The 14,280-nt window shown below is 43.2% G+C and overlaps 1 protein-coding gene across 21 annotated transcripts in view; it reads right to left on the reverse strand.

Annotated features, from left to right (window-relative positions):
• MEF2A (myocyte enhancer factor 2A) overlaps positions 1-14,280 on the reverse strand; it is a 159,846-nt gene that overhangs the window by 68,127 nt on the left and 77,439 nt on the right. The window lies entirely within an intron of this gene.

The following is a 14,280-nucleotide window of genomic DNA, read 5'->3' on the forward strand; positions in this document are numbered from 1 at the left end:
CAAACAGATACATTAGTTCAGAGGTTCTCAAACTTCATTGCACTGCGACCCCCTTTTGACAACAAAAGTTACATGACCCCAGGAGGGGCGGGGGGGGAAGCTATGGGCCTGGGGGGGAGAAGCTGAAGCCCAAGGGCTTCAGCCCCAGGAAGGGGGCCTGTAACCTGAACCCCGCAACCCAGGGCTGAAGCCCTCGGGCTTCAGCCCTGGACCCCAGCAAGTCTAAGCCAGCCTTGGTGACCCCATTAAAATGGGTCCCGACCCACTTTGGGTCCTGACCCACAGTTTGAGAACCGCTGCATTAGTCAAATATAATTTCTACAACATTACACATAATATTCTATGTTTTATTTGCCTGGTGTTCTCCAAAACACTGTGTCAGGTCAACATGGAGATTTTGCTTGATAGTGCAAAACAAAAACAAAAACAAAAACAAAAACAAAAACAAACAACAAAAGAGTCTGCAACTGTAGAAATGTAACCTGAAATATTTACATACTGTATTTCAGGAATTTTTTCAGTGGCACAGTGTTCCAGCAATGACAAAAAATAGGGGTCAACAACATAGTTCTGGTATCTATAGACAGGTGATGTGGACTTCCCCATTGCTGCTGCCACCTCTTGGTACCCGCATTTTTTTCCCCAGAAGAGAAAAGTGCTTCTTGACTATGATTTACAAAAAGGGAATGTTTCTGTAACATCTATTTTTCTCCCCTTTACTTATATTACTTCCTCCCTACTTGTGATTTTTTTCTCCCTTTCTCTTCCTCCCTGGCTGCTCAGCCTCCTGTCACTCCCATTCTTCAGCCCTTCTGTTTTATGCTAGTGTTTTTAAGAATTAATATGTCAGAGCTTGGTGGAATAACAATATTTGATAGGTCTACATGACGTGCTCAAGGGAGATACACATCATAATACTAAAAGGAATCTGGATTGAGTACCCATGGTGCAATCCCAGAGTAGAAAGCACTTAGAATCATAGGATTGGAAGGTGCCCTCTAGTCCAGCCTCCTGCATTCAAGGAAGGACTAAGTATTATCTAGACCATCCCTGACAGGTCATTGTCTAACCTGCTGTTAAAAATCTCAGATGATGAAGATTCCACAAGCAGCATAGGCAATTTATTCTAGTGCTTAACACCTTGACAGTTAGGAAGTTTTTCCTTATGTCCAGACTAAACCTCCCTTGCTTCAATTTAAGGCCATTGCTTCTTATCCTATCCTCAGGGGTTAATGAGAACAATTTTTTCCCCTCCTCCTTGTAACGTGTGCATAAGCTATACAGCATAAATCAGCCGTCAAAAAAGGAAGCTACTGATATATTCCTTATAGCTCTAAATTATAAACAATAGTCTTTTATATAACAAAATATGCTTTAAGTACAAAGCCAAGAACTCCCCACCTACATAAATATGCACCTACTGTGCAAAACATTTCATTGCAGAGATACCAACTACGTTAGTGAAGTAAAAAAATGACACTCTCAGCTTGTAAAGCTATTTAAAAATACACTCTTGTCCAACTTTGGCAGCACGCACGAAGATCTACTTTCAGAGAAAAATAAATTTCAACAGATAAAATTAGTCAACACCACTGAATTTATTAGTTTTATGGCTATTTAACAACTATGAGTAAATCATGAGGATAACAGAAAATGTGAACTGACTCCCAATCCACAGAATCTCAGTGAAATCAAGGGGCTATAAATCAAAGAATTTGGCCACTATGTACAACGAAGATGCTACAAATTACCGCATGACATGAATTCCATTCTGAGTATATATATGTAGGAATTCATCACAGCTACAGTGCACCCTGGAAGAAACTTGCAACTAAAGAAAGGTGTTTACAAATATGAAGAATATGAAAAGAACTTTTAGAGGGCTCCCCTTTCAGGCATTAGTTTTCTTTCCATTTCTGATTGAAGCTGCATTTTCATACTATTAAAAAAAAAAAAAAAACTAAAAATTGACTCTTAGGCCTTCTTTTTGAAATACTGTGAGGCTTCTCTTCTGAAACATTTCACTGGCTGGTTCAAGCCTTATCACCTTTTATGCAGATTTCATTAGTTGACATGAGCTATCACTCGTTCTCTGACTCCTTGTTTCATTTACCTCTCACCTCACGTAGCATCTCTGAATAGATATGATGGAAAACCTATTGCTTGGCACACACAAAACAAGACTGGACATAACCAGTAAGTATTCAAAAGAGGGAACAATCCAACACTGGAAGGGAAACAGGACTAGCGTACTCAAGGTCTTTTCCATTTTCTGATTTATTTATTTTTTTTGGCAGAGATTACATTATTTTTGAAAATGTAGGGTTTTTAAATATTTGTCTACACAAATATTTAGTTTACGGCAAGCAGAGGAGTGAATTTACCCCACACTAGCCTGCGGCAGACTAACTCTCCCCATAGATCCTGATGACACATTAATGGATCATTAATGCACTTGTGTCTACTCCTGTTTCAAAGAGGACTAGACCAAAGTGCATTAACAAACTATTAATGCACTTCAGAGCTTGGTCCACAGAGTCAGTCCACAGCAGGCTGGGTGGGGCAGATTTACATCCTAGCTTGCCATGAACTAACTGTTCAGAGTTTTTTCCATCAACTTCACCCAAATGCAAAAAGACTATGGAGTTATTTCAAGTACCCTCAAAATATGGCAAAAACATACTATCATTACATAAAAAGGTAAAGAACTTAATTTCAGTGAGTGTGTTGGTTACCTGTATCCAGGGACAAAAATCATAACAAAACAAAACAAAAAGAGGCTGGTAAAAACAGGAACACTACACCTAGCTTTTTCCCTAGCTTTCGGCTTGTAACCTTAGTGTTTCCACACCAACTCCTCTGTTCTCTACAGTGTTACACTTGTCCTCAGGCACACTTCATCTAGCTGTGGAGGTACATCTGCTTGTTTATGCTGCAGGCTTTGCATGTGCAGATGAGATCTGCATACTGCACTCAAAAGCCATGACCTTACAAACAAGTCTTTTAGTGCACATGCTGTTTTTCATCGTAAGAGAATAAATACTCGTAGTTCTTGATAATCGAAGCATGACCCAACGTAAAATGTATACTTCTCTTTCTACACACAGTGACAAAGTTCCTCCTCTATCTTGGTGGGTCCTGCACTTATTGGCGGATTTTCTTGCCTCAGAGATTCACCATGTGGGTTGGGAACAGCCCAGAGACCTTCCCCTCTGGAAGAACCCACAGTCCAAGTCAATTGGGAGGTTTGGGGGGAACCCGGGCCCGCCCTCTACTCCAGGTTCCAGCCCAGGGCCCTGTGGACTGCAACTGTCTATAGTGCCTCCTGTAACAGCTGCATGACAGCTACAACTCCCTGGGCTACTTCCCCATGGCCTCCTCCAAACACCTTCCTTATTCTCACCACAGGACCTTCCTCCTGGTGTCTGATAACGCTTGTGCTCCTCAGTCCTCCAGCAGCACACCCTCTCACTCTCAGCTCCTTGCGTCTCTTGCTCCCAGCTCCTCACACTCGCACCACAAACTGAAGTGAGCTCCTTTTAAAACCCAGGTGCCCTGATTAGCCTGCCTTACTTGATTCTAGCAGCTTCTTCTTAATTGGCTCCAGGTGTCCTAATTAGCGTGCCTGCCTTAACTGGTTCTAGCAGGTTCCTGATTACTCTAGTGCAGCCCCTGCTCTGGTCACTCAGGGAACAGAAAACTACTCATCCAGTGACCAGTATATTTGCCCTCTACCAGACTCCTGTACCCCACTGGTCTGGGTCCATCACAATACTAAATATTAGATTCAGAGCAGTGGCTTGTTTGCACTGTTTTAGGAAATTGCATACATATGCACATCAGCTTGCTTCCAGTTAGCATAACAGTAAAATATATCTATTTTTCTCCCTTCAGCAACAGCAATGGAAATCCACAAGATAGAAATAATACATGGACGCAAACCTACTATCAAAAAAATCATTAATGCCATGCAAAATCATCACAGGAAAAGCATTTCCCATTACATAAGAGCTAAGATAATTTACACAAACATCAAGATCACCTTGATTTATTTCAAACCAGGAAACAATGGTCCTGTGATCATTATTCTAGTATAGCAACATTGTATAAATTAAACCAGGGGTCGACAACCTTTGGCCCGTGGCTCGCCAGGGTAAGCACACTGGGGGGCCGGAATGGTTTGTTTACCTGCTGCGTCCGCAGGTTTGGCCGATCGCGGCTCCCATTGGCCGTGGTTCGCCGCTCCAGGCCAATGGGGGCGGCGAGAAGCAGCGGCCAGCACATCCCTCAGCCCGCGCCGCTTCCTGCCGCCCCCATTGGCCTGGGACAGCGAACCACGGCCAGCGGGAGACGTGATCGGACAAACCTGCGGACGCAGCAGGTAAATAAACCATCCTGGCCCCCCAGCGTGCTTACCCTGGCGAGCCACGTGCCAAAGGTTGTCGACCCCTGAATTAAACTATATCAATTAATGTAGATATACATTTTTGTGATAGAGATTATTGTACTTTTTCCACAGTTATTAAACATCCATGCAGAATGTCCAAGATAAACAGATCTACTGTGTACTTCAGAGTAAAGAAGAAGAAAACAAGGAAACACGACATGGGACCAATTAAGCACTGAAGATGGAGCAAAGATTAAAGATTAACTAGACATGTCCCAAAACCTAAACCAGGGGTCGGCAACCTACGGCACGCGAGCCGATTTTGAGTGGCACGCTGCCTGCCCACTGAGAGGAGGAGGAGGAGGAGGAGGGGCCGGAAAGCACCACGCTGGGTGAAGAAGCGGGGGAGGAGGGAAGCTTGGCTGCCGCAGGACCAAGCTTCTGCCTCCTGCCCCTGCCAGGGAAAGCGGTGGGGGGGGGGGGTTCCGGCCCCCCGCCCCACTCAGCCCCCCCACCCACTGCTCTCCCCTGCGAGGGCAGGAGGCAGAAGCTTGGTCCTGTGGCAGCCACGCTCCCCGCCCCCGTTTCTTCCCACAGCGTGGTGCATTCCGGCCCCTCCTCCTCCCCCCTCTCCCTGCCGGCGACGGAGCAGCGCAGAGAAAGCCAAGCGGCAGCGTGCTCACTGCTCCATAGAGGAGGCAGAGAGAGGTAGGGATGGGCTTGGGGGAAGAGGGTGGAACAGGGCATATCCCTCCCAGCCCCCTGCCATGAGCCGCTCAGGGCAGGGGGCTGGGAGCACCCCCACGAGCCGAGCACCCCAGCCTTCTGCCCTGCACCTCCCCACCCCAACACATCCCTCTGCCCTGCACCCCCACAGCCCCAGCCCTCTGCCCTGACCTCGAGTTGCCCCAACACCCAGCCTTCTGCCCTGCATCTCCACACACACCCCAGCCCTCTGCCCTGAACCCCCCCACACACCCAGCCTTGTGCCCTGCACCTCCACATACACCTCAGCCCTCTGCCCTGAACCCCCCCACACACCCAGCCTTGGGCCCTGCACCTCCACACACACCCCAGCCCTCTGCCCTGCACCCCCCCACACACCCCCAGCCCTGTGCCCTGCACCCCCCCACACCCCCAGTCCTCTGCCCTGCACCTCCCGCAACACCCAGCCCTCTGCCCTGCACCTCCACACACCCAACCTTGTGCTCTACACCTCCACACACATCCCAGCCCTCTGCCCTGATCCTCCCCACACACACACCCAGCCTTCTGCCCTGCACCCCCACACACCCCCAGCCCTCTGCCCTGACCTCCCCCCAACACCCAGCCCTCTGCCCTGACCTCGAGTCGCCCCGCTCAGCCCACTGCCGGCCTAGGTGAACAGAACCCCAGGCTGGAAGTGGGCTGAGCAGGCTGGCGGCATAAGATCAGCATTTTAATTTAATTTTAAAGGAAGCTTCTTAAACATTTTGAAAACATTGTTTACTTTACATACAATAGTTTAGTTATATAATATAGACTTATAGAGAGAGACCTTCTAAAAAACGTTAACATGTATTACCGGCACGGGAAACCTTAAATTAAAGTGAATATATGAAGACTCGGCACACCACTTCTGAAAGGTTGCCTATCCCTGACCTAAAGAAATACTATACCTTAGTTTTTAATTAGGCTAATGAAGAGCTTAGCCATAAGGGAAACTGTATGAAAAAAAGAATTTGTGGGATTTCACAGAAGATATTCCATTTTTTTTATGAGACTAGAAAACAATATTATCATATGCTTTTATATAAAGATTTTTTTTCCTTTAGGTGAAGCCATAAGTATTCCAAGGCTGGAGATTGGATAAAGAAACAAAGCTTACTTTCCCTTTTCCCATATGTGGCAGTGGCAAAAGCCACCCATAAATTAATAGAAGTTTTACAACTCAGTTGTAATACCATTCAAGTGAGACCGCTGAGCACAAGAATAATTTTTAGTGCAAGTCAGTGGTTTCACCCTGGGCAGCTTCAGCATGAAACAGCTCCAGGTGGTTGGAGGTATGGTGGTTGCAGCTACAGGTGATCACCAGTGTCATTCCATTTGCAACACTAGGAGCAAACCAACAACTAATAATGGGAAACTATGTTCCCAGAACTCTTCTTTTCCTTAGCCAGTCAATGATTGGCTCCCATGAAACAGGAAACTGCTATATGAAAATCACTACAGAGGCAGAACTCCATAGTCCTGAGCAGAGAGAAGTCAGTGACTACTTTCAAGCCTCCTATGTTCTATTCTTATTCTCTCTCTAAGCTGTTGCCCAGTGAGTGTCTGTTGTCACAGTCTAGACACACCAGTTAATCTGTTCCTATCAGTAGAACTCCACTGGGCAGGGAAGGGAAAGGGCAAAGAGAGACTCAAAGGGAGGGGGAAGATAAATGGGGAGAGAAGGCCATGGGAAAGAGCTAGTAGAGAAGTCAAGAATTTGGGGATAAGCACATTGTTAGAGACTAAGGAGGAGGAGGGAAGTGAAAAGAAAAACTAATGAGAGAAGAGAAAGATGAAGAAAAAAGGGTAGATGAAAATACAGAGGGAGAAAGGACAAAAACAGGTGAGCCATGGCAATTTGCCATGAGTACGGCTATGTTTTAGTCACAGAGGTCGCGGAAGTCACGGAATCCATGACTTTCAGTGACCTCCAAGACTTCAGTCTGCGGTGGTCGGAAGCTGCAGGGTCCCCTGCCACCCACAGGGGCAGGAGCTGCAGGGTACCTCACCTCTGAAGGCCCCTGGAGCTCCAAGCCACCACGGGCAGCAGGGGAACCCCCAAAGCTGCTGCAAGCAACAGAGAACCCCACAGCTCCCGGCAGGGGTGGGGGAGAGGAACCCGCCCAGCTCCCAGCCACCGCGGACAGGGAGACCCCCCCAGCTCCACGGGTAGTGGAGGATCCCCGGAGCTGCAGGCAGCAGGGATATCCCGCAGCCCTCAGCTGCTGCCCGCAACTCCTAGCCCCTGCACAGCTGCCCCGGTTCAAGTGGTGTGGGGACCCACAGATCCCCATTTTGTCAGGGATATTTTTAGTAAAAGTCATGGACAGGTCATGGCATCCGTGTATTTTTCTTTTTTGCCCGTGACCTGTCCATGACTTTTACTAAAAATATCCATGATAAAATGTTAGCCTTAGCCATGAGCACTAGGGAATGGCATAGGGATCTATGCCCAGCTATTAAACAAAAATTCCTAGTTCTCAGTTCAGAAATCAATGTTCTTCTTCCAATTATTTTATGTATAACCTTCCGGCAGTGCAAGAAGATGCTCTCTGCTTAATTTTAGTTTGTTCTGGGTAACAGTTCTTCCAAGTCCTGAACTCAGGTGTTTGCAACTGTAAGAGGAGAAGAAAGTGCCTGTTTTTAATCTATTTTAGGCAAATCATTCAACAGGTCACTAGACAGAAGATTTTCTTACTGGTTCTGAGTACATACAAGGCTGAAAAGCAAGTTGGTGTTGGACTGGTTGGCTCCCTCCCCCAGTACTGAGACTGAACTGCATTACCAACAATGCAAGGGGATAAGGCTGATCCCGAGGTCATTCTAAGCCACAGCAAATATAATTCATGATTCCTTACGCACCAAACTCAAGTAGGCAACTGAATTTGTCAAGTGTTAACTTAATTATATATTAATATATAAATAAAACTGCAGAACATGTAATTGTGTATATGCAATTATAATTTAATATGTATAAAACAGAACTGATTTATATGAAATTATATTCTTTTATATTAAACTCATTATGAAATGTTTCCCAGTTCTTCTTAAATAACCATCTCAGTATCCAGTTTGAGCGAGATTTTTGGTTACAACTCTGCTTCTGGTGAAGGGACAGTTAGGAGAACCACACTATTCATTTCATGTCTTTCTTTGAAATGACTGTACATCACCTCAAAATGCTTGAAAGTCAACATAATTTCATCTCTTTCGTGACACTACAGTATAAACAAATGGTGATAAGCCTTGTAGGATATAAGGGCAGTTTCACCTCTTGAATGTGGAGGAGCACGAAGAACTAGAGTTTGCCATTTGGTACTAAAGCAGACGTATGAACTAACCACTTAGACACTGCATTTCAAAAAGATCAAATTTCAGATCAGTAGCCTGTAAGATACCTAACAGAGCACTGGTACCCTTTGGCCTTGAAAAATGTTAATACAGTGACTTCAAAGCAATGAATTACTCATACCACATTCCACAACAGGTTAGGTCAATTACTGTAGAATTTTCAAAAGCACACAACTGATGTAGGAGCCTAAGCTCCAATTTCAAAAGTGACAATCCTTAGGTGCGTTTCTGTTGTAGCCGTGTTGGTCTCATGATATTAGAGACACGGGAATGAGGTAATATCTTTTACTGGACCAACTTCTGTTGGTGAGAGAGACACTTCTGAGCTTACACAGAACTTGGTCCAATAAAAAAAATATTACCTCACCCACCTAGTCTCTAACTCTTAGGAGCCAAAGTCCATGGGACTTAGCCTCCTAAGCATCTATGTCACTTTTGAAATTGGGACATAAAGCTTGTCTACAAAGTGAGATAATGCACTCTACCAGGATTAGATTTCTAAAGTGTACTAACGTGCTACATATTACTTAGTCAGTGTAGACCCTGCTGGCGTGTGCTAAAGGTTCTCTACTGCAGTGGTTCTCAAAGCCGGTCCGCCGCTTGTTCAGGGAAAGCCCTTGGCAGGCCGGGCTGGTTTATTTACCTGCCGCGTCCGCAGGTGCGGCCGATCGCGGCTCCCACAGGCTGCAATTTGCCGCTCCAGGCCAACGGGGGCTGCGGGAAGGGTGGCCAGCACATCCCTTGGCCCGCCCCACTTCCCGCAGCCCCCATTGGTCTGGAGCGGCAAACCGCGGCCAGTGGGAGCCGCGATCGGCAGGTAAACAGATCAGCCCAGCCTGCCAGGGGCTTTCCCTGAACAAGCAGCGAACCAGCTTTGAGAACCGCTGCTCTACTGCACAGAACTAGAGTAAAGTGCGCTATGGAACTTTTAGTGCACACCAGCAGGATCTACACTGACCAAGTAATGAGCAGCACGTTAGTGTGCTTCAGAAACGACACCCAAGAAGAATGCATTACTGCACTGTGTAGACATTCCCTTAGAGGCTTTTGAAAAAACATTGCCTGAATCACTAGATCTTATCTCCAAAAAACACTACTTTTTTTTTGTAAACTGTCTTTTATACAAAAATCCATCATAGCCAATAACAAATTTCTAGGCATCAAATACTGAAAAATCACCTTAAAAAAAGATATTCAGAGGTTATTTGCCAACATCACAGAGTAGCCAGACGGGTGACAATTGTTCTCTTTTCACCTGTTTTACTTGGGAGAGAAACAGCTTTCAGATCCATTGGACTAAAGCAGTGTTTCCCAAACTTGGGACGCTGCTTGTGTAGGGAAAGCCCTTGGTGGGCCGGGCCGGTTTGTTTACGTGCCACGGACGCAGGTCCAGCCGATTGCAGCTCCCAGTGGCCGCGGCTCACTGCTCCAGGCCAATGGGAGCTGCTGGAAGAGGTGGCCAGTACATCCCTCGGCCCGCGCCGCTTCCAGCAGCTCCTATTGGCCTGGAGCAGCGAACCGCAGCCAGTGGGAGCCGCGATCGGCTGGACCTGCGGACGGGGCTGGTAAACAAACCGGCCCGGCCCGCCAGGGGCTTTCCATACACAAGCGGCGTCCCAAGTTTGGGAAACACTGGACTAAAGGATTTTGGATACTTTGGTAGCTAACCAGATTCCTGACGGCAGTTCACCTCTCCTTTGTTAAACTGAATTAGCAAACATTTCATCTTCAGTTCGAACACTAATTTAATACTGTGATAACAGAGTTTCAATTGTTTGTAGAAAATTAAATTAAAGATAAATTACAGTGACAAAGTGGCAGATTTAAGATATGAAAATTCAAAATTAAGGCTTTCACTTTGTCTCTTGCAATAACAAAAAACAGTATTGTAGGTAAGGAACTATATACTTTTACTTCAGTTGTGCAAGTTATTGCAGAACATATGACTTACAGATAGCGAAGGTTTAACTATGAAATTCTTGGCTTTTGTCTTTTTCAATCAGGCCAGCAACATCAAAAATAAAACAATGGCATTTGTGAGTATTTTTATTTTTTTTGGACAGGATAGAAGAGAACAAATAATTTTCACTATGGTCCATATATAGTCTGGTAATCTTCCTGATCAGACAAAATGCAAACAGTAATATGATTCTTTCACAGACATAATAGAGGTTTCTTAAAAAGTGCTTAGACCATTGTTTTCATAATGAAAATGAACATAACCATATTTAGAAGCATAATATACCATTTCGGTGACAAGTTCAAGAGCTGCCTTCAAACTTCAGCTCCTCAAGGATAGGTTTGGTTTCTGATTAAAAGGATGTACTATTTACCGTTCCTTTGCACTCAACAGTGGCTGGTTACCAAGTTGCCCTACAAAAGATCAGTTGGGCAATCCTAATAACTCTCACACTACAAGAACAACGTGACACCCAATTAAATTTAAAGGCAACAAATATAAAGCTGAAAAAAATGTTTTTTAAAAAAACACACACTATATGCAGGATTAAACCATGGAACTCATTACCACAAGATTACTGCACAATAGCAGGGGCAGCTATGAATGAGGTGGAATAAAGGTCATTTAGGAATGGGAGATGTTGGTGAAAGATTGAACTCTTGGGGCATGGACTGTCTTTTTGTGTGTGTTTCTACAGTGCCTAACATAACAGGATCCTGGTCCATGGTGCTACGGTAATACAGTAATAAATAATAATTCCCCAGGATCTCTCACTTGGAGCTGCTAATATCTGAACTGCCTTGGAATGGCTAACAACCTTTTGTGAAATATATTCTGTATTTTTTAGGGGGAAAAGAAGATGAAGCACTAAGTTAATGGCATAAGAAAAAAAACTGTTAGAATACCAAGATGCATCTGAAAATCATAAACATAAAAAGGCGTTTAAGATTATATGAACTTTCCCTCAATTAAGCATTTTATACATTAAAGTTAAGAGAAAAGAGGCTCATCCTTTTATTTAAAGTTTAACCTTGTGGATTTAGACCACAGTTACATGTCCCCAGAGCTCCCACTCAATTCCAGGAGAATTTACTCAAACATTATGTTAGTGAGCATGGTATAAATAGCTAGATACAGTAACTGGAATACAAAAAGGGACCTCTGAAATAGAACAAGCAGGATATTTATTTCTGTATATCCTGAGTATTTTTTACAGCCTTCCAGGAACAAATCTCATCCAAATCAAGGCTGAAGTTGAGCAATTATTTGTATGTTGGCAGGCAAAACTATCCCACCCTTCCCTCACCTGAAAAAATTTCTGTTAATTGTCTAAGTAGCAACACCCAAGAGAGGTGCACTGTAATTTTAGGGGATGAATTCAATGCGTCTCAGATCCCATGTTAAGAATGCAGCACTAGCTGATTTTAAAAAGCCAGGCATTCCCCCCTCCTGCCCCCCCCCGCCACCAATGTTTTCCCTGTGAACGGAGCATGAAATTCTACACTGTCCTGAGAGACTTTTCATAACAGAACTGAATATTAAACTACATAATATAACTTTTTTAATCTATTTTTTAATCAGGAATGGATCTCTAGGGAAAGAGGTCAGCCTACCTTACCTACCTCTGATGATCTTGATAATCCATCAATATGGATAATATCAGTTTTACTGGCCAGACGGGAGGAAGCAATTACGAGATATTTGTGTGAGCAACAGGAAACAGAGATGGATATAACTGCATAGGGATGCATGCAGTCCTAGGGGTGAAAAACTCTTGAAAGGATATACATTTGCAAGAGGACCCCTCAACTCGGTTTCTTTTAATTTTGCTAAAAGTGCGTCCAGGAAGGGTTCAGAAGATATCCTTTTAGAGAGATTCAGAGTCCAGAGGGGCTGATCTAAAGAGGCTGAGGGCTGTGTTTCGTGTAGGGTAGTGTTGTGTATAGAGGACAAGGAAAAGTTCCTAAAAAATTAACTAATCTAGCTCTGATAATCTAAGAACTACATAAAAGACACTAATGGTCTGTAGCACAGACGCAGACACAATAAGAGGCTCCTTGTATGTTTTCTGCAACAATAAAACTAAGGATTACATTTTCTTACCCCCTGCTTGTAATTATATCGACTGTGTGCATACTTTATTTGTGTTAACCCAAAGATGTAATAACTGTTTCCTCAAACCTATCCAATAAGGTTTGTATTGTCAGTATCAATGAATTATAAAGATCATCATACAAGTCTGGTAGATTGACATCTTTCCCTTGCTGACCAACTGAGATATAAGACTGACTCCTGAAATTTTTCAAATTTTTCTTAAAAGAAAATATGAAGAGCTTGTTTACTACCTAATTTTTTGCTACAATGAATTCTGTTTGGAGATGGATCATAAACAGGACTAACTTCTTAATAATCTTGTGGGTTTACAACAGAGTCCATCAATGGAGCCAAATTATCTATATTAATCAGCATTCCAAAACTGTCTCCAATAGGCGAATAATGCGTAAATTTTGGCTAGAACACTGGCGCTTCAAATTTCAAATGAAGCGCAGACCAAATCTCATCAGGTCTGCTGGTAGCTAATGGCCACTGTGCAGCAGTGTTTGGGATCCTCACTCTTCCTTTTTTAAAAGCTTGAACCTCTTATAACAGACCCCTTAAGGGATTGAATCCAGCACCTCTGACTCTAAAAGCATGAGCCTCTAGCGCTTGACCTAATGGACTGAGTCCATTAGCTTGGAGGCAGCAGCCAAATCAAGTCTCCATATATGGTCTAGCCACTAGAGGGGGACAGAGAGAAATGCTGTTCGCATGTGTTACAAGACAACACTATTAAACTTCACTTACAAATTTATTATACACATTTAACCATTACTTCCTCAATGAATGAGACCCAATTTTATTTAAATTGTAACATTTATGTTTGTCAATATATTGTTTCCAAGGACACTGGATTCAATTTTTTTACCTAACTTGTTCTCATTGTTTGAGGATCTTTCTTTCTCATTAGACATTTTAAATATATAATCCTATTTTAAAAGATTAACGCTATAGAAAGTTTGCAGGGAAAAATAATAAAAATGACAGTTATTTAAAATGTAAGAAAAATGTCTTTAAAGGTACAGTAATACTAAGACTACTATAAACCTACAGGAGTGGAATGCGGAGAACCTTTATATTTTTCACATTGTGAACAAACAAGGGGACCAGGTTCCTCAACATTCTGATTGTTTTTATCCTCTCTTTTGGAACATAACAGGAAAAATACTGAAAGACTAAAAAAGTACAAAAATAGTTTTAATACAAATTAAATAATTTATCAGTACATTTTGCCATAAAAATAGATTTAAGGCACTTCAATAATAAAACACATAGTTGTGTAACAGATAAGACAACAGACCAAATTCTGCTCAGTTACACTTGTGCAATCTTTTGAAAGTAGTGCAGTTACAAGTGAAGCTATGCAGAACTTAGCCCATTAATATCAAGGAAAGATTTGCTAGCTTTTATAAGAATTCAGCCACGCTATGGAAAGGCTACAATTGAAAGGAGAATCCATAGTTTCTATTACTATTTAGTTTAGACATTCAACCAGAAAGTGGGAATTGATGAGTTCTCATAGTAGTTGTACTTTAACTATTAACACAGAAGCAAACAAATATTTGTTAGTAAATATTCACATTATTGCATTACTGTGGAAACGGTCATTCTTTTCACCACCAAATGGGACATTAGCTAGAACTGAGAAATATAGAATAATTGAAAAATAGCAAATCATATTTTACGACCACTGTTTTTAAAATGCTTAGTCAAAAATATTTTACTTAACATACTT

The sequence above is a fragment of the Chrysemys picta genome, chromosome 10 (genome assembly GCF_011386835.1).
Source record: "Chrysemys picta bellii isolate R12L10 chromosome 10, ASM1138683v2, whole genome shotgun sequence".
Lineage (NCBI taxonomy): Eukaryota > Metazoa > Chordata > Testudines > Emydidae > Chrysemys > Chrysemys picta.